The sequence below is a fragment of the Saccostrea echinata genome, unplaced genomic scaffold (assembly GCF_033153115.1).
Source record: "Saccostrea echinata isolate AGI-Se365-2 ecotype Australia unplaced genomic scaffold, CSIRO_AGI_Sech_v1 ptg000029l, whole genome shotgun sequence".
Taxonomy (NCBI): Eukaryota; Metazoa; Mollusca; class Bivalvia; order Ostreida; family Ostreidae; genus Saccostrea; species Saccostrea echinata.
The window spans coordinates 17,696,379-17,718,396 of record NW_026889778.1 but is presented as its reverse complement, the minus strand read 5'-3'; the positions used below and the strand labels follow the sequence as shown (position 1 = coordinate 17,718,396).

Genomic DNA, 22,018 nt, shown 5'->3' with positions numbered 1-22,018 from the left:
TTTCGATCGGGATCGGGTAAAATTTGTAAAAAATAATTTCTCTAAAATTTCGCAATTTCGTTTCAATTTCTTTTTCAAATATGATTGTCTAAGTATCCTTTGTAGCTGTGACTTGTTTTTTGAATACATTATCCATATGTTTTGAAAATATTCACAAATAATGTACTTTTTCGAAAAAAAAAATTTAGTAAAAAATTTAAAATGTCCATCTGGCTTTTCTTCACATATTTTATGAGATATTTATATTATGCATTCATTAACATCAAATTTTTAACTATAAAGCATCTTATTTGCAAATAAAACATTTTTTTTTTCATTTTCTATGAAAAATTGGAGAAAATTCTTATAAAATAATTAAGAGCTAGGCCTTTCAATGCTGAAACCATGACTCAAGGAAGCTCTAAACACTGCACACTAAAGAGTTCTATTTGTAGGGTAGTTTTATTGGGTGATTTGCCCTTAGAAGAAAAATAGTATAAATGGGAATCTACAGTTAATGACAATTTCTTATGAATTAAAGTATTCTTAATGTTATGTTAGACCAAGATTAAGTAATTGAATACATTATTTCCATTAATTTTCCTGATGCAAGTAAAAAACAGTGATTTCTGTTCACAAATAGTTCATTGTCTTTGAACATTTTTTCTGCAGAAATAAGGTAGGTACCCTATGTTGAAAATGAACTTGATACACTGAATATGTGCACCTTTATATGATATATTTTTCTCAAAGCCCAAAAAGCATTTTTCATTAGTGTTTAGAGCTTCCTTAACATGGATGTCTTAAGACCATGGAATTAAATTTTGGTGTGGCATTCCTCCTTAAGGAAGTAATTATGGGTCCAGTTCCTAATGTATAGAAAGCCTCATTTGCAGTTTGTATAAACAAGAGCATAAATTATTGATATAAAATTTTATTCAGAAGAGAAATCACAAATAAATACCTCACCTTTAATATCATCAATGTTCATTTTTGCATACTTAAACATACATCAATAACAAGATGTGTTTGTGAAACACTGATGCCCCCGTATGGCAGCTTATGGCGAAGGTTAAAGTTTCTCAAATGTAAGTCAAAATCCAGTCCAAAAGATAAAAAATGTTAAATTTGAAAGCCCTAGCTGCAACTGTTCAAAAGTTATGGCGAAGGTTAAAGTTTTTTAAAAGTCAGTAAAACATTAAGGTCAAGGTCAAAGTTGTTGGTATCCAAAGGAAGGTCTTGTCACAAGGATTACATATGTGAAGTATGAAAGCCCTAGCTGCAACCATTCAAAATATATGGCCAAGGTTAAAGTTTTTCGAAAGTAGGTCAAACTCCTATCTCAAGGTCAAAGGGTCAAAGTGGTTGGTATCCAAAGGAAGGACTTGTCACAAGGATTACATATGTGAAGTATGAAAGCCCTAGCACCAACCATTAAAAAATTATGGCCAAGGTTAAAGATTTTCAAAAGTAGGTCAAACTCCTATGTCAAGGTCAAAGGGTCAAAGTGGTTGGTATTCAAAGGAAGGTGATGTCACAAGGATTACATATGTAAAGTATGAAAGCCCTAGCATTAACCATTCAAAAGTTATGGCCAAGGTTAAAGTTTTTCGAAAGTAGGTCAAACTCCTAGGTCAAGGTCAAAAGGTCAAAGTGGTTGGCATCCAAAGGAAGGTATTGTCACAAGGATTACATATGTAAAGTATGAAAGCCCTAGCTCTAACCGTTCAAAAGTTATGGCCAAGGTTAAAGTTTTTCAAAAGTAGGTCAAACTCCAAGGTCAAGGCCAAGGTGAAAGTTGTTGGTATCCAAAGAAAGGCCTTGTCACAAAGAATACACATGTGAAGTTTGAAACCCCAAGCACCAACTGTTCAGAAGTTATGGCCAAGGTTAAAGTCTCATAAAATTTTGCAAAAGTGGGTCAAACTCCAAGGTCAAGGTCAAAAGGTCAAATATGATGGTACCCAAAGAAAGGTCTTGTCACAAGAAATACACTTGTGAAATATGAAAGTCAAAGCTCCAACCAATCAAAAGTTATGGATAAGGTTAAAGTTGACAATAGACAGACAGACAAACAGACAAACAGGACAAAAACAATATACCCCCTGGATCTTTCGATCCGGGGGCATAATTAAAAGAATTGTTATTACTTTAAAAATATGTAACTATATAAATCAATACTAAAAAAGTCTTACATTTCCAATGTTTTACTGAGCGTACATAAAAAAAAAAAAATGATGTTTGACTGCAGAGTGAGATATTGGACATTGGACCGCTTATGTCACAATGTTGGCAGGATCAGCTTAATCTTATTTTCATCTGTTGGTGTTCGACAGTAACAGAATTGACCAAGTTTAACGCAGTGCAGGTAAAGGAAATTAACATCATAGAAGCCAGCACGAGTACAGTCATAACTGAGGTACAATGTGTAGTAGGCCTCTTGGAGTAAATAAAGAACAAGTATCAGCTGTCAACATGCAGTAGACCTGAAACAAAGTGAGAAAAATTATTACATCACTTATGTCAGCTAAAGGTGCTGTGAGCGAGCTAACAAAATAATAAGGTTATAACCCTGCTGCAATTCTTTTATTTAGAATGTGTAAATGTGACCTTGAACTTACCAAATTGACTTTGGTAAAAAAAGGACAGATCTTTGGACATGATTAATCTAAGAGTGAAATATGGACATCCAATTTTTCTCCATTAATACAAAATAATAGACTTACATTTTTTCTGCCAGAGACCTTGAACTTGTCACAATGACCCTCAGGTCAGAAAAAAATTTTTGTAGCAAATCAAAGCTCAGTTACAAAGTTATTGACTGGACAAGAATGTTATCTCTTATCTGCCAGTGACCTTGAACTTGCCAGAATGACCTTGGTCAAGGTCAAGACAAACTTCCAGGTCATAAACAATCTTTGTAGCAAGTAAGAGCTTCCAATGATTCTACATTACAAAGTTACAGCCTACACAAGTGTTTTATACCTTTTAAGCCAGTGACCTTGAACTTGCCAGAATTGCCATGGGCCAAGGTCATGACACACTCTCAGGTCTTCAATAATCTTTGTACCAAGAATGAGCTTCAATGATTCTCCATTGCAAACTGATATCCTGGACAAGAAGTTTATATCATTTCTGTCAGTGACCTTGAATTTTGACAGACTGTTTGATGGGATCCCGCCAATCAAGTTGGGTTCATCAGGACATTTGAGCAATATAAGCCTTAAAGATTCAACAAACTTTCATAAAATAATTATCATTAATATTAATAAATTAGTTTAAAACTATACTAAACATAACTATTTACATCATATTGAAACATTGTACTGAACAAAAGTAGTTTTGCCCTCGACTTGTTAATAACAGCTGTGGCTAAAAATAGTGATTGGGTCATGTGGGGATTTTTTCTTTACAGAGCAATGACTGTTTACAATATAACATATAAGAAAGGATAAGATAGGCTAAGATCCCTTTTTGGCCCCTGGTTTGGGGTGTCTTTTAGAATGTTGCAACAGTTTTTCAGTTAAAAACCTGTTGTCACCCCTGCCATAAATTGAGTATTGTTTCTAAGTTATGGGATACACAGAGGCCACAGGAAGGTCAGGAAAAATGTCAGTTTCGGAATTTTCTCATTTTATGCAAATTTTCATTGGTTTTACAGCACATTTTGGTTCAGAAAACATAGAGCACAAGCTTGCCTATCTACCAAATTTATATATTTCATACAATAGTATCACATGCATCTTACGTATAAAAATCTCAGATAGGCAACCTTGTGCTCTATATTTCCCAAAGTGAAAAGTATCTCAAATCAGGGGTTTAAATTTTCCTGGAAAACCCACTAGCCCAGGGGCTATTGACCAGTAAAAAATTACTAGCCCAAACCTCGAACTAACTAGCCCAACAACTTTTTCATGCGAAATGAAAACATAACAAGTACATGTAAAAGTTTTAAAGGCTGTGGTGACAGAAACAAATTAAACTACAATGTAGTTCTCAGTCTAATGAAACCACTCGACATAGAAAAGTGAAAGTAAACTGTTGAGATTTTTTCCCCATTCTGCTAGTCCGATGGACTATCATTACATCTGAATTAGCTAGCCCGAGTCTTAAATTGACTAGCCCCGGGCATCGGGCTACCATATATTTCAACCCCTGCAAATTTGACGAAATGCAACCAGAATTGAGGAAATTCTGGAAAATAACCTACTTCTACACCCTCTTGTGGCCTCCGTGTAAGCTTTGAATCAAAATTAGTGCTGGTTTTAAAACAAGCATTATTTTTAATTCTTACCTACAAACTATCACAATTTTAACTGTGTTCTGATTTTTACATCAAACAAGGGGCCAGATTCGGGCATTACCATACCTTGTCCTTTCTTTAAAAGTTTTTAGATTATTTATTTGAAGGACTGAAATGGGGGTTCAACAGTTATTTTATCAATACGACCAACTGGTCTTTTACACGACTGGACCACTCATTTACTAGACTGGGTCAAACATGCCTTAGTGTCAAACCCTGTTGAACTAGCCGGAATGACCTTGGGTCAAGATCATGACACACCAACAGGTCATAAACATTCTTCGTACCAAGTTTGAGCTTCCAATGACCAACAAGTTGGCACCGATAGACTGACAAGGTGATTCTTATATATTCCCCCAACCTTTGTTGTGGGGGTAGAAGACCAGCATGATGAATATAAGACAGAACATTCAGGATCTAAATGAAAAATGGGGAACTCCTGATACACGTATCAGAGTGGAAGGAGATGCTCAATACAAAAATGCCACCTTCAGTGCCATTGGGAAGACCCAATTCTAAGCTGCTACCCAAGTGACATATACTGTGTTCTTAGAGGAAGAAAATTGTAGCAGTGTTCTATGGAAATAAATTTTGTAAGAAAGGTGAAAGCTGAGAAATAAAGGAAAGGAAGTTACCTGCCCAGCCATGAGGACTGCACTGTCACCATTCCTCCAAAGACAATGATTGTGGATGAGAAGAGATGGGCTGCAGAAAGTGAAAGTGAGCTGCAAAGTGATGACCATCCACTAGTCATCTTCTATTTCACCAGTGGTAGTTAAGGTGCCACTCTATATAGATTATCTGAAAAACAAGGAAATTTCATTGAAAACCTAAAAGACTTGCTGCAATTCTTTGATTCTCAAAGAAAACAGACAGCTATGGCTCAATTAGCAGCCACACATTTCTGAGAAGAATAAAAGAATCCACACAAAGGAAATTTGCCTTTGACCTAAAGCTTCAATGCAAAACAGAGTAAAAAAATATCAGTACTATTAGCACTATTCCATGAGATTTACCTTTGATTAAGTGGGCCATGTCTTCTACCATCAATTCAATCATAAGCTGCTACCAGAAACAGTGTGGAAAGTCCTGTCAACTTACCGGTAATTCCTTTTCCTGTTGATGACTGAAAAGCAATGAGTGGAAATTTCAGTGTTGCCTAGTGACTATGAATTAAACATGACAGAAGAAAATGTTTGTTAGAAGATTATTAACTTGACTTTTAAGTCCAAATAATCTTAATAGCTAAAATTAAAAGAGTGTTCCAAGGAACACGTGTCGCCTGATGAACAGCATCATTATTTAAGATTAAAAGAAAATCTAAGGGTGGTCAAATATTATTTGATACAAGCATTATGAGGGCTGTTAAGAGATTATTAGTACATAGTGTTTATTTTTCTTTCCAAGTAATGCCTTTTGGTGAAAATGGCATATATGTTTGACAAACACTAAGAATTAATAAAAGCAACAAATATTTTACAAATATTTTATTTCTTCTTTTCAATGGTATATTGATGGGTAAATAGAAGGGGTACCCGGTGCCGTCACGAAATCATATATTGAAATATGTTATACCTATGTTCAAACTCCCCGTGGACCCATATACAGCCAGAGCGAAAATAATTCAAATTATATATCGGTATTTATTTTTTCAATTTCATTTCAATTCATTTTGTGCAAGCTTCTTAGAATTTCAATCAAAAATACGGAGATCATAAAAAAATCTAAGCTAGGTATAGATATCTCATTACATCAATAAAATAGATTTTGACGTCAACGCGACACAGCAAGCATGCCTATAGAATTTTACGTAGCTCTGTGGAGAACTCTTTTCCAGACTAAAAGATCTGCTAAAACAATAACAACTAGTGCTAACTGTAATGAGAACTGTTTCAGATGTTCCCCAAACACTTCCCCATTCTCTTATGGGCCCCATTCACTACAGGCTTCCTTTAATTATGCAATTCTTTTGTTTAATAAATCTATACTTTATTTTCAGTGGTATTTATTCGAAAAACAACACTGGTATAGTTCTTCGAGTATTAGCCAATTGGATTTCAGCGCATGCTAGGCCTGAGTATCGCAAACTACCTAACAATATGATACCGGTACATATCATGATACGGTCATGTGATATACAACATGTACCATGATACAGCTGTCACCAATTGAATTAAGCTTTATCTTAACATATAATTCTTTGCTAACTCCACAGTTATAGAAAATATACAAAGAATATCTTGATAACCCTTGTCAAAGTTAATAAAAGGTGGATTTATAGTCTTGATATTGTATTTTTTCTTTGCTACCTTTTTTCAACCATTTTAAAACATTAAAATTTGTTAGGTTGAATGTAGAAGTTACAAACAAAACAATGAAAATTATCTTCTACTGTATCACAATACATACATGGTGATACGCTTATCGTCAGCCCTTGCGATCAATACGATCGATGTATTGCTGTATCGTTACACCTCTAGCGCATGCACATGCCCATATTTTCTAAATATTTCATATTCCTTCCTCCTGAAGAGACTCACAATAAATAGCTATGTAAGAAATCTAAAGATTTTCATTGAAAACTATGAGAGATACAGCCATATAAGTATTAGCAAATCAGAATCCACGTTCTTGCATTCAATTTTCATAGTAGCACAATGTAGGAACCCATTACACCTATCTATATTGTAAATTCCATCCAGTTTTGTTATAAACTAAGAAAGTTACTACTGTAACAGCCATTTAAAGTTTAAGCCAATCAAATTGCAGCACACTTGCATGAGCGTGTTTTCACAATATCTCATATATTATATCAAAATGTAGAGCCTTTTTGTGTGTGACTATGTTTTAAATTTCAAAGCATTTCATCAAAAAAAAAAAAAGGTTATTGAGATTTTTTGTGTCAGTCAAACAGAGCAAAGCACACATGCATGCACATGCTTTCTTGCTAATTCAACCACCTCTCCTACCTCTTACACCACTAATATAAGTTTATACAATGAAGTTCAAAGCATATCATAAAAAAAACAGGAAGGTTAATGGTGTTTCAATTGCTTCAGTCATTTCACTCCTTGCACGCGCACACATGTGCTTGTAAGTGTGGGTAAAATGACCTTCCTTCTGCACATCTACACAACATGCCTGTTAACCCTAAAAAGGTTTCATCTCAATCAGTTGAGTAGTTTCTGTGATGACAGAGAAAGAAGCATTAAAGCTTCCAGACTGTCTCAACATGGTAAAGATCTATGGCTGGCATGAGATGAAAATGAAGAAGCAATGATGCTTTAGGTCAATAGACATATGCAAGTTTATAATTCCAATGGGACATGTCTAATTACTCTATCAATTAGAAATTTTGCATAGCTGTTTTATTTGTTCTTGTTAAAATGTTGACAAATTTTCATGAATTTATGTCTTTCTTTTATGGAGTAAAAGTAAATGTCTCATTAATTTCAAAATAGCCCTTATATAGCAAAGAAAAAAAAAATCCACAAATAGTAAGACCCATACAGAATAGCATTTATCATATAAAATCTGACAATAGATATATGATTCTCCACCCTTCAAAGCTAAAGTGAATTATAAAATTGAAATTAACAAGAAGTCTGTGAGCCAATGTTCACTAGTAATACCCCTGCTTTGATGAGAATATACATTCTGATGTGAATATACACAAGTTCAGTTATGGACAGACACAAGGATGAACAAGAAGTTGACATCAGATTTGTACAAAAATGAATCCCAACATATGACATGCATAAACAAAGAGTGTGCTAAAATTTCAAGCATCTGCAATCAGTAGTTGCTGAGAAAACAGCGACCAAAATTTGTTATGTATGGTATGGACAGATGCACGGATAAACAGGAAGTTGACATCGGATTCGTACAAATATAAATCCCACCATATGGCATGCCTTAACAAAGAATGTGCTAAAATTTCAAGCATCTGCAATCAGTAGTTGCTGAGAAAACTGCAACCAAAATTTGTTATGTATGGTACAGACAGACGCACGGATAAACAGGAAGTTGAAATCAGATTCATTCGAAAATGAATCCCACCATATGGCATACCTCAATAAAGTGTGTACTAAAATTTCAAGCATCTGCGATGGGTAGTTGCTGAGAAAACTGTGACGAAATATTTGTTACGGACAGACAGACAGACAGACAGACACATAAGGGTAAAACAGTATACCCCCCTCTCCTTCAGAGTGGGGGTATAATAATTAAAATAATTATTTTTAATAAGCATATCTTTATCCCAGATATCTTCCAAAAGAGATTTCAGTCTCTATTCACTCTATAACGATACTTTTGGTATACCCATCCTGATGTCTTTTCATTGTATTTAAATTTCAGTTTGTGTGGTTATATTGCATACAATTTCAAAATACAGTGTCATGAGCTCATATACAGTAAAATGTGATATAAATGCTAATTATCAAAATCCTGCTTCTCAAAATCAAAAATCAAAGGAAAAAAAAAAAAAATAATTCAATCAACCGCCAGAGTGATTTTATAAAATCAAAGGTCAAGGTCAACTGAATTGTAATGTAACGAACTCACTTGCATTGAACTCTCTTTGTTTGAATAATCGGTTTGTTTGAAATGAACTATGTTTCTCCTAAAATGCTGGTACAGTTTCTTTGCAATAAATACTTGTTTAGATTGAAATTGGTTAACTTGAAAAACTCTGTTAATTTGAAGTGATTTTGGAGTCCTCTGAACACAAAGCCTATAGCAGTTTTGATAACGAGTACATTGAAGTTGCCGAATGCGACGCATGGACTCAGGTGACTGACTATATATAAAGTCTAGCACGTGTTAATTTTTCACAGGTGATTTGATGTTGGTGGACCTGTACAAATTTAATTATGTGTTGTATAGATAAAACAATAATCATTGAGCATTTCTCACCGGAACATATTAGTCGCCATTTTTATTTTCTAACTACGGCATTAAGACCGACATGGATAAAATACGCAGGGATGTCATGTGTACATTGGTGTGTGGAGAATAGGGCTGTGTATTGACCAAAATATTTCGATAAGATATTTTATAAAGCAATATGCAATATATTGGATTCTTAAATAAGTCTAGCAAAAAGGTCTTGTAAATCATTTAATGCATAAATTTGATAAAAACTGGGTGTTTTAATACCAAATTGGAAGTTCATATGTCTCACTGTCTTTACAAAGAACACTTCAAATTCAAACTTTTAATGACTGAAAAACTAATATGTTAAAATATAGTTGTATATGAATTTTGCAATAGTTAATTAAGATGTGTTATCTCCTTAAAGTTTATCTTATTATTGACCAGTTTTAATTAAAAACAGTTAAAAATTATCTTTGGTGACTGAAATTCCCAACTTTTTCACAGAATTATAAGAAAAACTGTCTGCCCAATACGTATTGGAAGTTAGTTTGTCGATACGATAAATTCCTGAATATCGATATGTATTGATTAATCAATATATTGACACAGCACTAGTGGAGAAAGTGCCGGAGTAAATAAATCCACTGTAATTAAGTAAATGGAAAATAAACTTCTTGAATTGAAGTATATGAAGCATATGTTTTCAATGCCGATGAGACAGGGCTGTTCTATAGATTCGAACCTGACAAATCATTGCATCTATGCGGCAATGTTCAGGACGAACTTTTTTCGTGTATAAATAGTCTTGATAGTTTTCTAACACAGATCAAAAAAAAAATAATAAAACAGTAAAAAAAATTCAGGACTTTTTTGAAAAATAGAGATAAGTACATTTCTGAAACACTGCATGTAATGTTATGTAAAAAATATGAATTCTCACATGTATATTTTTTTTACTGTACAGTCAAGCCTCGTTACCTCTAACTTGAAGGGACTGAGAAAAAACTTCGAGATATCTGAGGATTCGAGATATCGAGGGTAAAATACTTAAAGAATAAGTGGTTGGGACAGCAAATCACTTTGACATATCCATGGTATTCAAGATATCAGTGTTCCAGATAATGAAGTTCAACTGTATCTACATTTTTTATGTAATTCATAGCACACAGATATAATGAAATTCGGTTAATTTGAAATAAATCTCAAGGTCCCTTAAATTTCAATGTAAACGAGTTTGACTGTATATGGTATTTTACAAAAGCCAAAGTGCCAAGCAATGCAAGTGCAAAGTATCAAATCCATTCCAATTACAGTTCTCAGGATCTAGGGTATGAGAGACAGACAGACACCATGTAAAGTGATCTCTAAGTGTCGCTTTTACCAAAATTGTTTTTCATAATTATTTTGTTTTCTTACCTCTCTGAAGAGCATGACAAAGGTTACATAGGTGATAGGTAGAAATACATGTCATGGGATGTATTGGTGTAATCTTTTTAGTGAGCAGATTGCATCATGCATTGTTTATCTGCCGTTGCTGATCTTTAACAAGGAAGACTTCTCCTAAAATAAGAAAAATTATTTTCAAAAGTGAAGTTACCTGTTACTCTTAAAGGGACATAGACACTGATTCGACATTTTGAAATATTTTCTCAAATTGTCTGTATTATATCATGACATATATGCGGCTATAGCATTTCACACGGAAATATAATAAAAAACTTATTTTATCTGTAAATTATTGAAACTATGAATTTCGGGATGCGTTTGATTGACACATCCTTGCACTTTCACAAGTAAACTTCATTCTTAATACTTAAGAAAAGTAGGTTTTTTGATACATATTAATGAAAAAATATAAAAAAAATATAATCCAGAAAATTAAGAGTAGAAATGAGAAGGGCAAAACCAACTAACCAGTATTGTCAGTCCGTGCTCAGTGATGTGTGAAGAGTTTAACAAATTGAACACAAAACAGTTTACGTTCCATTGGGTGTGTTCAATTTGTTAAACTCTGCACACATCACTGAGCACGGACTGACATTACTGATGAGTTGGTTTTGCTTTCTCACATTTCAACTGTGAATTTTCTGGATTTTATCTTTAATTTTTTTCACTAAAACACAACAAAATTTCTACTTTTTTTAAGTATCAAGGATGAGGTTTTACTTTGTGAAAGTGCAAGGATGTGTCAATCAAATGCGTCCCTAAATTCGTAGTTTCAATAATTTCAAGGTAAAATAAGTTTTTTTTATGATATTTCCCTGTGAAATACTATAGCCACACATATGTCATGATCTAGTCAAAAATTTTAGAAAATATTAACTTCAAATCTGAGTCTCTGCCCCTTTCAAGGTCATACACAAGAAAATAATTCACTATATTTTTCTATAAAGCCTTGATTAAATTAATCAATTAATATGACCCTCACTAGATAAAAGATGAAGAAAAAATGAATGATGCTTGGACAAAAATTTGAGACCAGAAATAAAATAATTCCTTATGCAGCTTTTAATAGAGAAAATTGATATTATTGATAGGTAAGATACCTTCAATCATATGGATTTCACATGCTGATAAACAGTTTACACACCATCCAGGAAGTTGCATCATGAGCACCTAAAAAAAGAGTATTCCTTAAATTCATTGATTGCCCACAAGTATAATATTCCTAATATTTGAGTAAAAAATAAATACTGTAGGCCTAAAATGAGAAACCGAAAAAGAAAACCTGAAAAGAAATTGTCTCTTTCTACAAAGAACAATAACTGACTAAGTTCATTTTGATTTGCTATTCCTGGCTCTAAGCTAACCATGGCATAACAAGGGTCTACTGAAAAGAAAGGGTAAATGATTGCGCCCATGGGAAAAGGGCCCTTATGGCAATTTTTACACATTTTAAGTTTTTCATGGATATTAATAGAGCAAGGTTAGAAGTTGCCATATCTGAATTTTTATGGCCCTACGTCAACTCTAAGTAGGTTTTTTCTTCATTTATATCAATGATACTTTTTAAAAGAGGTAAACAATGACGTCATGTTACTTTCGCACCAACGTCAAAAGTTTTCAGAGTGAACATGACTTTCACTTTGCATTGTAATGTTACTGCGGTAATAAATGTATGTTATTGAGCATTTCCAGAAACATTTTTGATCATTGTCTCTTTTAATAATTGTATAATATGATAATAAATAGTTGTATTAACTATTATCCATCATGCAGTGGTGTATAGAATTATGAGTGTTTGTTCGTTTGTTTGTTTTACATTTCACTATGTTGGAATGTCAGGAAAACCCGAGAAGCAAGCGGCTTCTGTTCAATATCAATTTATTCTCTCAAAACCAAAGTATTCATCTCGTGTAATAATCGTTTGAGAAACCTGTAGAATTCATTCGAAAATCATCTCATTTTAAGCATGGCTCTCGATAGGACTAGATGTCAATTTTTTTTTTTTTTTTGGGGGGGGGGGGGGGGTTGAATCCAGTATAAACGATATCTCTTTCGAAATGTGAAGTTAAAAAATATTTCAAAAAAATTCTCGGGAACAACAATAAAATAGATGCTGCTGGGTAGTGAAAATTTGTCGTGTTTTTGTTTTGTTTTCTAAATAAGACAGAAAATTTGTGAAATGTAGTGAGTTACCGTATACGCTGTACAACAAGTTAAGGACATTAAGTTGATTCACTGCATGTTAAGCAATATTCGATAAAAAAAAATTTGTAAACAAAAAATCAGAAGGACTTCTACCCGCATGTGGTAACAAAACTTCTTTTTTAAATTGAAATGATACACATTTTTTTCAGTCACAGCAAGGAAAATTTTTGAATAATTAATTTTAAGTAAGCAGGTTGATAAATTATAAACAAATGGATGAATTATAATTCACATGCATTTAAAATGAAAGGAACAGATCCAGGATGACCAGTGGTTGGATTATGTGTGTGTGTGTGGGGGGGGGGGAGGGGGGTTAAAAGTTAAATGACAGAAACATGCAATACTTATAGTTAACAGAGCTTAATAGCATACGAGGGTTGTCGTATTTTTAAAATCTTCCTATATTTTAGATGTGCAGGGGGGATGCCTTCCCACCACCAACCCCATAATCTCCAAATACGTCTTTTGGTTAGGTTTGAAATAATATTGAAATAATTCCTCAATTTATTTTTGCACCTTGAACTCTCTCCTTACGTACATGTATATGAGCAGGGTCATTTTCAAAACAAACAGCTATCTTGAGCTCCACATTCCTGGAACTGGAAACTTAACTGCTATCAAATCTAGTTAATCGTGAGAAAAATTGCGTCCTAGAATAACGATTTTGTTTGATTCTGTAAAATTAAATGGTTTTAGAAGAACATGTATACACTGGGTATTAACAGATATCGGGTATTTTATTGTCATTTCAACAAATTTTATCCGAACTTTGAATGAAATCAATGTCATTTTTTTAAAAATTAATATCAAATAGATTTTTCTAAGAAATAAATCATAAATAATTATATATATGTTGTCGTTATGAATCAATGACATGCAGATTAATTAATAGAATTTTTTCGGTTGGGGGGGGGGGGTGTAAAAATTAATTGAAAGTTTTATATATCCAGTCAGTTAAATGCGACTGGTTCATAATATTCCCTGACTGGCTGAGTTTTTAAATGACAAATTTTTACGATGTGGCACACATTTAGGTACATGTATATATTGTTATGTGATGGTGTGTGTAGAATCCCCCCCCCCCCCCATTTCTCGCGGCTTCATTATCGTATGAAATTCTAATGTTATTGTTTTCAAATGTTATTGTATATGAAGTTTTACAATATAAAAATTCCATTCTGGCCCCATGCCAGAGACTTGGATATGCTTATTCTTGTAAAGCTTTACAGATACACTGTAAAGTAGTTAGGTTCCGGTAATATAAAATGACCCTGGCCCTCTTCCCCGGTCTCCTTCACTGCCACAAAAATAAAAACTTGCAAACATATTCTTAGTCTTTTGTGCAGTATATTTTTAGCATTTAATTTAATTTGTACAATGCATGTTTGAATACAATTTGATCTTAACAAGATTTATTTCAATAAATCCAAATAACAAAATCAGCCTGTTTACATAATTCAACGGCAAGTTAAGCAATATCATACTAAACAGATAACTGAGATTATTATTTCAATAAGAAAACGAGTTTTAGATTGATAATAGAACTGTAATGACATACAATGCTGAGATTCTATGAATGACAAGGATTACATATATTTGACTTTTAAGTGACTAAAAACTGCAGATAAAGCTAAAACCTTCGAACTTTTTTATGCACAACACGAGTACCAAAATGTTATGTTTTCGAGTTACTGAAAATAAATAGACAGCAAAAGAAAAAAAAAAAGAGATAGAGATTTCTTTTCATAATACCATATTGTTGTGTTTTTGAAAATTCGCCTTTTCATTAAAGTTTCACATTTCACATTGTATTAATAAACTCGATTTAATGTAACATCTCTCTCGAGATCTCTCTCTCTCTTTCTCTCTCCCTCTTTCACACACACATCAGGTATACATACATGTAAACTTTTTTTTAAGCTAGAACAATTAGAACAATTTTATTTCATTCGGTAATTTTTGTTTGTTTTCAAGTACTTACATCGGAAGTGGCAACAACAAAAATACAATTTTTTTTTTTTAATTTCATTTTATTTAAATTTATGATCATTATTACTGAAAAAAAAATTCAAATTCAAGTTATTTTAAAAAATAATTTCATGTTAAAATAAATAGATGCAAATGTAAAAGATTTAAAAAATAAATGAAAGTCTGGTTCAATGTAGCATCTATTTCTTATTCTATATTTTTTTTCTCTTTCACTTTGACAGCAGCTAGTTCCATAAGCTTTCAAAAATACTTTTAAAGAAAATATAAATATAATACTTACAATTAAAACGTTTTTTTAACTGATGATAAGTAAGATTTTTAAAAATATTTTTTTATACTACGAGAGCAAATTTGTATGAGTATGTTGATTTTGAATGGTGTTAAAAAAAAAAGAAAGTCCCTCTCTGGTACCTCTCTAGTATCTCGCTTGTCGGAGTTACCTCTCTTGTTTTTATTTATAGTTCTTAAAAATAATATCACGTCTGTCATTCGTTCGTACTTTCGCTAGATTTGTGAAAACTTACAAGAATACTTTTCTTTTCTGTTGAAAGAAGTGTGATCAGTTTCAAATTTTTGGCAATTAAAGCATTTTATAACAAAAATTTATGCACGATGTACCAATGCTTCAATGTTTACATGATCGATGAGTTGAGAATGGTGGGGCGGATCTTATACAGGAAAACAATTTCCTCTGCAATATTTTGATAATATACCCGTGTCTAACAAATAACTTCAATTTGTCTATATATCAAAATCGCATTCGTTCATCCATATTCAATTATCCAGAAAATCACCTTGACTGAAGCTTCAGATATACATGTATAGGAAATGCATAGCCCAGATCAGTCTCAGAGACGTATAAAGCTACAATAACATGTAGTAAAGAAACGGGTCTCGAATAAAATTCTAAATATTTTAATTAATATCAGTGGACTAGAAGATCAAGAACTGAATTAAAGATATAAATGAAAATAAATAATTATTTCAATGTTGAGAACAACGACAAAAGTGAGCTTACATGTCAAAACGTAAAACACGTGGATAAAAAAAATCTGCGTCGACGCTCACCGTCTGCAACGTCATATCTTTATGACGTTATTTCTCTGTTTTAGCAAAATTGCCATATGGCCCTTTTGTCATGGGCGCAATCAAATTATTCATATGATAAAAAATTAACAAATCAAACTTTGTAAATAAATACCCAAGCATTTGGTTTTGTCTTTGATTTCGACAAAATGTTATTGATCTCCAAAAATTTTTGTTTATGTGTGCTGAGCCACAGTAAAATTTTAAATGTTGTAGAACTGTATATCCATATCTAGATTCAGTAAGAAATTTCTAGTCATTTGACAAGTTAATTTCAGTTTCACCAAAGTTTGATTAACAATGTTATGGTTAATAAAATATTATCCAATTTAAGCTTATAATTATATTATTAAAGTGCAATTTGTCAAAGTAAAAAATGCCTGTAAAAAGAACAAGTGGCCATGGGCAACAATGCTCACCCGAGTCACTATGGCCTTGCTGTTCTACTTTTTTTTTTACTACACATGATGATGTGTATTTATTCATATGTAAAAATTTGATTGTCCATTGTGGCCCCACCCTGCCCTGGGGGGGGGGGGGGTCATGATTTAAACAAACCTGAATGTACACTAGGTAATGAAGCTTTCAGAGAATTTTCATTTTCTGGTCTACTGATTCTTGAGAAGAAATGGTTTTAAAGATGCCATTAAATTTACAACAATTCTTAATTATTTCCCCTTGGAAGAGGGTGTAGCCCTTCATATGAAAAAAACTTGAATTTCCTTTACCCAAGGATGCTCTGTGGCAAGTTTGGTTAATATTGGCAAAGTTGTTCCGGAGAAAAAGATGAAAATGTGAAAAGTTTATGTCGCCGCCTCCAACAACAACAGTGACAGACAACAGACAAATTTTGATCAGAAAATCTCTCTTAAGCCTTTGGCTCAGGTGTGCTAAAATAAAAAATGGAGAAATAAAATTTATTGTTAATGACAGTTTTACTTATGTATTTTAAAACTCTTTCTCAAATACCATGGATATGTCTAAGTGCTCAAGTTCAGTGAGTTTATGAACTTTACCCGCTATTCTTGAAACCTCAATTATCTGTTTCTCAAAGGTTTTTTTTTTTTCAGTCCCATCTATTGCCATAATAGGCTTATCTCCAGGGGGTACTCATGACTAGCAATTACATAAGCAATAATGTTTTTGGATATATCAAAATAAATAAAACTGAATAATTAAATGACAAGATATGCATTCGACATTGGGTGACACAATTGGGGAAAATATTCTGGCATGTTACCCTCGAAGTAAGTGATTGTGAAATTTACTTGTCTGAACATAACTTTTACTTGTATAAAAATATTTCATAAAAGACCTATTTAACAATTTGAAAAAATATTGTACATTACAATAGTCTATAAATACATTCATTGAGTCTGTTTTTGAGATTTTGAGTGGACACATCTATTGCAAATTACTAAACTGTATCATCCTATCCTAAAGTAGATGTAAATCATGTTATATAATTACATGTATGAAAGAAAAATAGTAACAACAAGAAATAGCTGACTATATGACTTCAAATTTTTCTTTGCCTTCTTTTGCTTATCCTTTGTAGCCTAAATTGTCTTTTGCTAAAGCTCTCCTGCCAGATAATAAAAACCCAAATTTCCTTCAGTAAAAGTACACGTTTCAAAGTTACTGTAGTTCTAAGTAGTAAACTTCCTGGTACTTTAAATATTAAAATTAAAATTGTGACAAATGCCTGAAAAACATCAGATATTTCAGACAAGTTTCATAGTAACATTGTTCCTGATCAAGTTTGACAACCAGGGCCATCATTATTACGAGCAGGATCATTCAACATTTAACTATTTACAAACCGCATGCATGGCATGTTTTCATTTTGAACTTCCGATAAAAAGTTGACAACAAATTTTAATTCTTTAAGTTTTCATGCTCAGCTAAAAAAAATTCTGCCTAGAAAAATATCCCTTGTCAAATCGGACAGTGATCAGTAATTATCACTTGTTCATGAAAAATTTTACTGGTACATGTACTGGACAAGTGGATGAGCATACAATGTCAGGCCCAGGAACTCTGCCCCATTTTTTGTTTATATATGCCTAAGCAACCAACAGCATTAAATCTCGAACCCAAGCAATTATAATATGTAGCATAAAAGCACACGAGGATGATCAAGAGGGTGTTACAACTGTTTCTGTTTTGTTGTATTTGTTTCTAGCATTTGTTATTAACTGTTTATGATGTGATGTGAATTCTTCATGGTATATATAGTGAAACTATATTTGTGATAAAAACCCTTACAGAAAAAACCAATAGAAACTTATAAGTGTTTTATACTTCACTTATAAGCCACTTATAAGTCACCTATAAGTTTTGCAATTTACTTATAAGTGTTCTATAAGTCAAAGTAAGTATAAGTGAGGAACAGATTTTGTTAATACTTCACTTATAAGTGAAGATTAGCCAAATATCAGTGAATATTTCACTTATACTTCACTTATAAGTGAAGATCAGTATGGTATTAGCCAGAATAAGTGTGGACTTAGAATTTTTACACTATACCAGACTTCTCTTGAGTTGCATTGTGGGTATCCAAGCTAACCAATCAGAAACTTTGTCTCTGAAGAGATAAACAACAAGAATTTGAAACTAAGTTAGTCTCTGTGAAAGGATGTTGTTGGAGATTTCAAATTTATTTTGAGTATGCCTTCACATCAGGTTCAACAAGTAGGTTCTATTCACATCATCTTTTTATTTTAACTTCCTTTGCCTGAAATTTTGAATCAGTTGCTTTCAGATTTCATAAATTTGAAGAAACCTCAAGGTCATTAAATCTTAATTGATTTCTTTTTGTCCAACATTTTTGTTTGTGAACTGAAATAATATATAAAGTTTGCATCATCAAAGAATGTCATATGAGAGGGAATTTTTTTTGTCATAAAATGTTAACTTAATTTTTTCATCTTAGGTGAAGATGCATATGCATATATGTAAAAAAAAACTTTGAACATCATGCAACCCCTGCATGATTTGAAGCTCTGTTCTAAATTAAGATCTTAGAGGCAGTGCTGTACTTCACTTATAAGTGACAAATACTTGATAAAGTATAAAGGGCTAATACTTGACTTATAAGTCACTTATAAGTGACTATACTTGCATAAAGCAAAAGTGGCTAATACTTGGCTTATAAGTCACTTATAAGTCAAGCACCTCATTTGCATATAAAATCCTAATGAGTCACTAATCAGTCACTTATAAGTTAAATGTATCAGTGAAGTATAAGTCCAGTATAAACAACTTATAAGTAAAAGAATAAATCACTTATAAGTCACTTATCAGAAATTTCTGTAAGGGAACATGATAAAAAAAATTATTAAAAAATGTTTTTCAAAAACGTAAATGATACTAGTAGTATAAAAACTCATTTTTAAGCATTTTAGAGTAGAATATAAACATCGAACCTAATGGGTCCTAGAAAAAACTTTGTGATATCCTACGATTCAAGATACTGAAGTTAAAATATGTACTTGTAGCATAGCATAAATTTTCCATCTTTAACGCTCAGTTATACCTCGATAAATATTGCTAATGAGAGGAGGAGCGCAATTAAAATTTCTATCTTCATGATAACACAAATCTAAATAAGTCAGTTATTTTTATAGCTAATTTAGCCTTCATTAAGTTCAACAAATTTCTTTAAATCTGTTCAGAATCAGACAAGTAAAAAATATTTATGCATTCGGACACAGGGTTTAACATTTATAAGGCATGTCTGATCGACACTGACTAGTAAAGTTTGGTCCTGTCTAAAAATTGAGTGTACATCTGACATGTAAAATTAATATAACAAGTGTGCAGCATGTGTATTTTATTCATCTGCTCTCATGTACACACAGGATTCGAAATACCCCAAACTGTAGGGGTCCACAAATACAGTCATGACTTTAATGATTTTAGGTTAAAATTAAAAACAAGTAATTGTAATTTGAAGTATTCTATCAATACTAATATGTCAAGTTTCATCCACCAGTATAATGCTACCACATTGACGAGAAAAAACCATGCGTTTTCTACATGGGCATTTCTTCAATCAATTTGTTTATGTACCAGTATAAATTTATAAGAATCCTCTTGGGTTTTAATGTGATGGAGGAGGGTGCATTTACATGTAGTCATCAGGATGTTGTAACGCGGTCTTAAAACTCTTTAATAGCTTTGGGGCAGGAACTACTTTTAAATTAGTTAAATAATCTAACTGCGTCTGCAGACGAGCCCTCCTAACACCTCTCTTAAACCGGGTCTGAAGCACATTAATCATTTTAATGATTATAAAATTCTATCTACAACTACTTCCTCTTCCAGATGACTCCAGTCAATTGCAGTGCAAACAAAAATTGAGTTTTATATTATTTGGTTTTGGTGTTTGGTATCTCCACTGCTTTACTGTTGTTACAAGGATTACAGCAAGTTAAACTATGAATTAAATTATTTTTTAACCCCACTAGTGATTGTACCAGCTAAATGACTGTGTATCAGTGTATCGTCCAAGTGTAGAATTGTAGATATCTTTTTATTAAAACTTTGAATTTGATAGATTTGAACTTAGGCGACTAACCGTATGTTTCTTACACATTCTTCTAATACTTCCACAACAAAAAAATCGCCGCAACCATTCTTATTAGTCATCCTAAGCTTCCTCACTGACCTCAGTCCTCGGTCGGAGCCTGTACTGCCATTTTGGTTGGCTAAATAACCCGACCCACTATTGTTTCGTAAATTGCCAACCCGTTTTTTTTTAAATACAGAACATTTAATTCTAATAAATCAGATCTTATTTCCTCTGGTAATCCATCACATTTTTTCAGACCAGCTGTACAGCATTTGAAGACAGAATAAAAAGATAAATATTTATTTATAATTGCCATGTCGAACCTCGTATCAGTCGATGCTGAAGAAAGATGGTGATGAGGACGGAAATGCACAATTCATTTATTTTATTGATTAATCCTATTGCAAGTAATTGATGATAGTATCGTCATGATTTTTTCATAAATATGCAATACAGAATTAAAAAGTTTTGAAATTATTGGTAAATAAACATGATAAATAGCAATATTGATAATGTATTTTTTATCACCCTGTACACATACTGAGTGTAGGGCACTGTATTACAGTATATCTGGTAGAGTTTGAAATGACATTTGTTTAATCATAAAATATGCTCTTAAAGTGAAGAAATTGCATGCGTCTAATTAAATAAACGAGAAAACTACATGCATGGGTCCCAACTTGCATTTCATTCTATGTTAGGGGTCTCTTAGCAATACCCAGAGACCTATATAGTAATATAATATATACTAACAAAATATCACATAATTTATTCGATATATACACACCATCTTGTAAAATATTGTATCGTGTCATAGGAGATGTTCTATTGCACACCTTAAACATACACATAGCCCAGTCACCCTGTTGTATGTGTTAAATGTCTATGCATATTTATGTGTTATGTGATTTACATTTGTTGTGCAGTACTTATACATTGTTTAAAAGAAATTTTAATTATTTTAAAGATAAAGTCTTGGGTCCCTGTATTTATTTTGGGGCATGCAATAATCACTAATTTAATTTAGGGTACGTGTACATCAGAAATTAAATTTGTGTCTATGATTTAGTTGTTTTCAATTTGGCTTTTAGATCAGTCTCTACTCCAGTGGAAGGATGATTCCTCTTGATTCTGGAGTCAAAAGGTCAAAGTTATGATTGCGGGGTATGGATATGGAGTGAAAAAGAGAAGATAATGAACAGTGATCTATTTCATAAAAATTACAAACAATACAAATCTTTGAACACTGCATAAACACAGACCCCCTGAAATTCCAGAGGTGGGATCACGTGCCAAGGAGGATTAAGCATCCTCTGTTGACTGGCCACACCCACTGTGAGCCTTATGTATTGATTAAGTAGATGGAATATTCGATAGTCAAATTTAGCATATAAACAAAGGCCTAACAATTGGTATGAAGCAAGTCAGCCAAAATACGACCCAGTGATAGGTTATATTTGCTAACAGGTAAATCTTTGTACACCCTTGATTACACCTGGATAACAAATCTTTATTTCCTATATAACCTAATAATTTCTCTGTAAACCCAATTCCGC

At 32.6% G+C, this 22,018-nt stretch overlaps 1 long non-coding RNA gene across 1 annotated transcript; it reads right to left on the bottom strand.

The window, feature by feature from the left end:
* Nucleotides 1-5,282: 5,282 nt before the first annotated feature.
* On the bottom strand, nucleotides 5,283-20,496 carry LOC133194574 (uncharacterized). The gene is made up of 3 exons (XR_009722123.1): nucleotides 20,469-20,496; nucleotides 10,577-10,720; nucleotides 5,283-5,408 (listed from the first exon to the last, which is right to left on the bottom strand). It is a non-coding gene; the product is annotated as an uncharacterized LOC133194574 (long non-coding RNA).
* Between the last annotated feature and the right edge of the window lie 1,522 nt (nucleotides 20,497-22,018).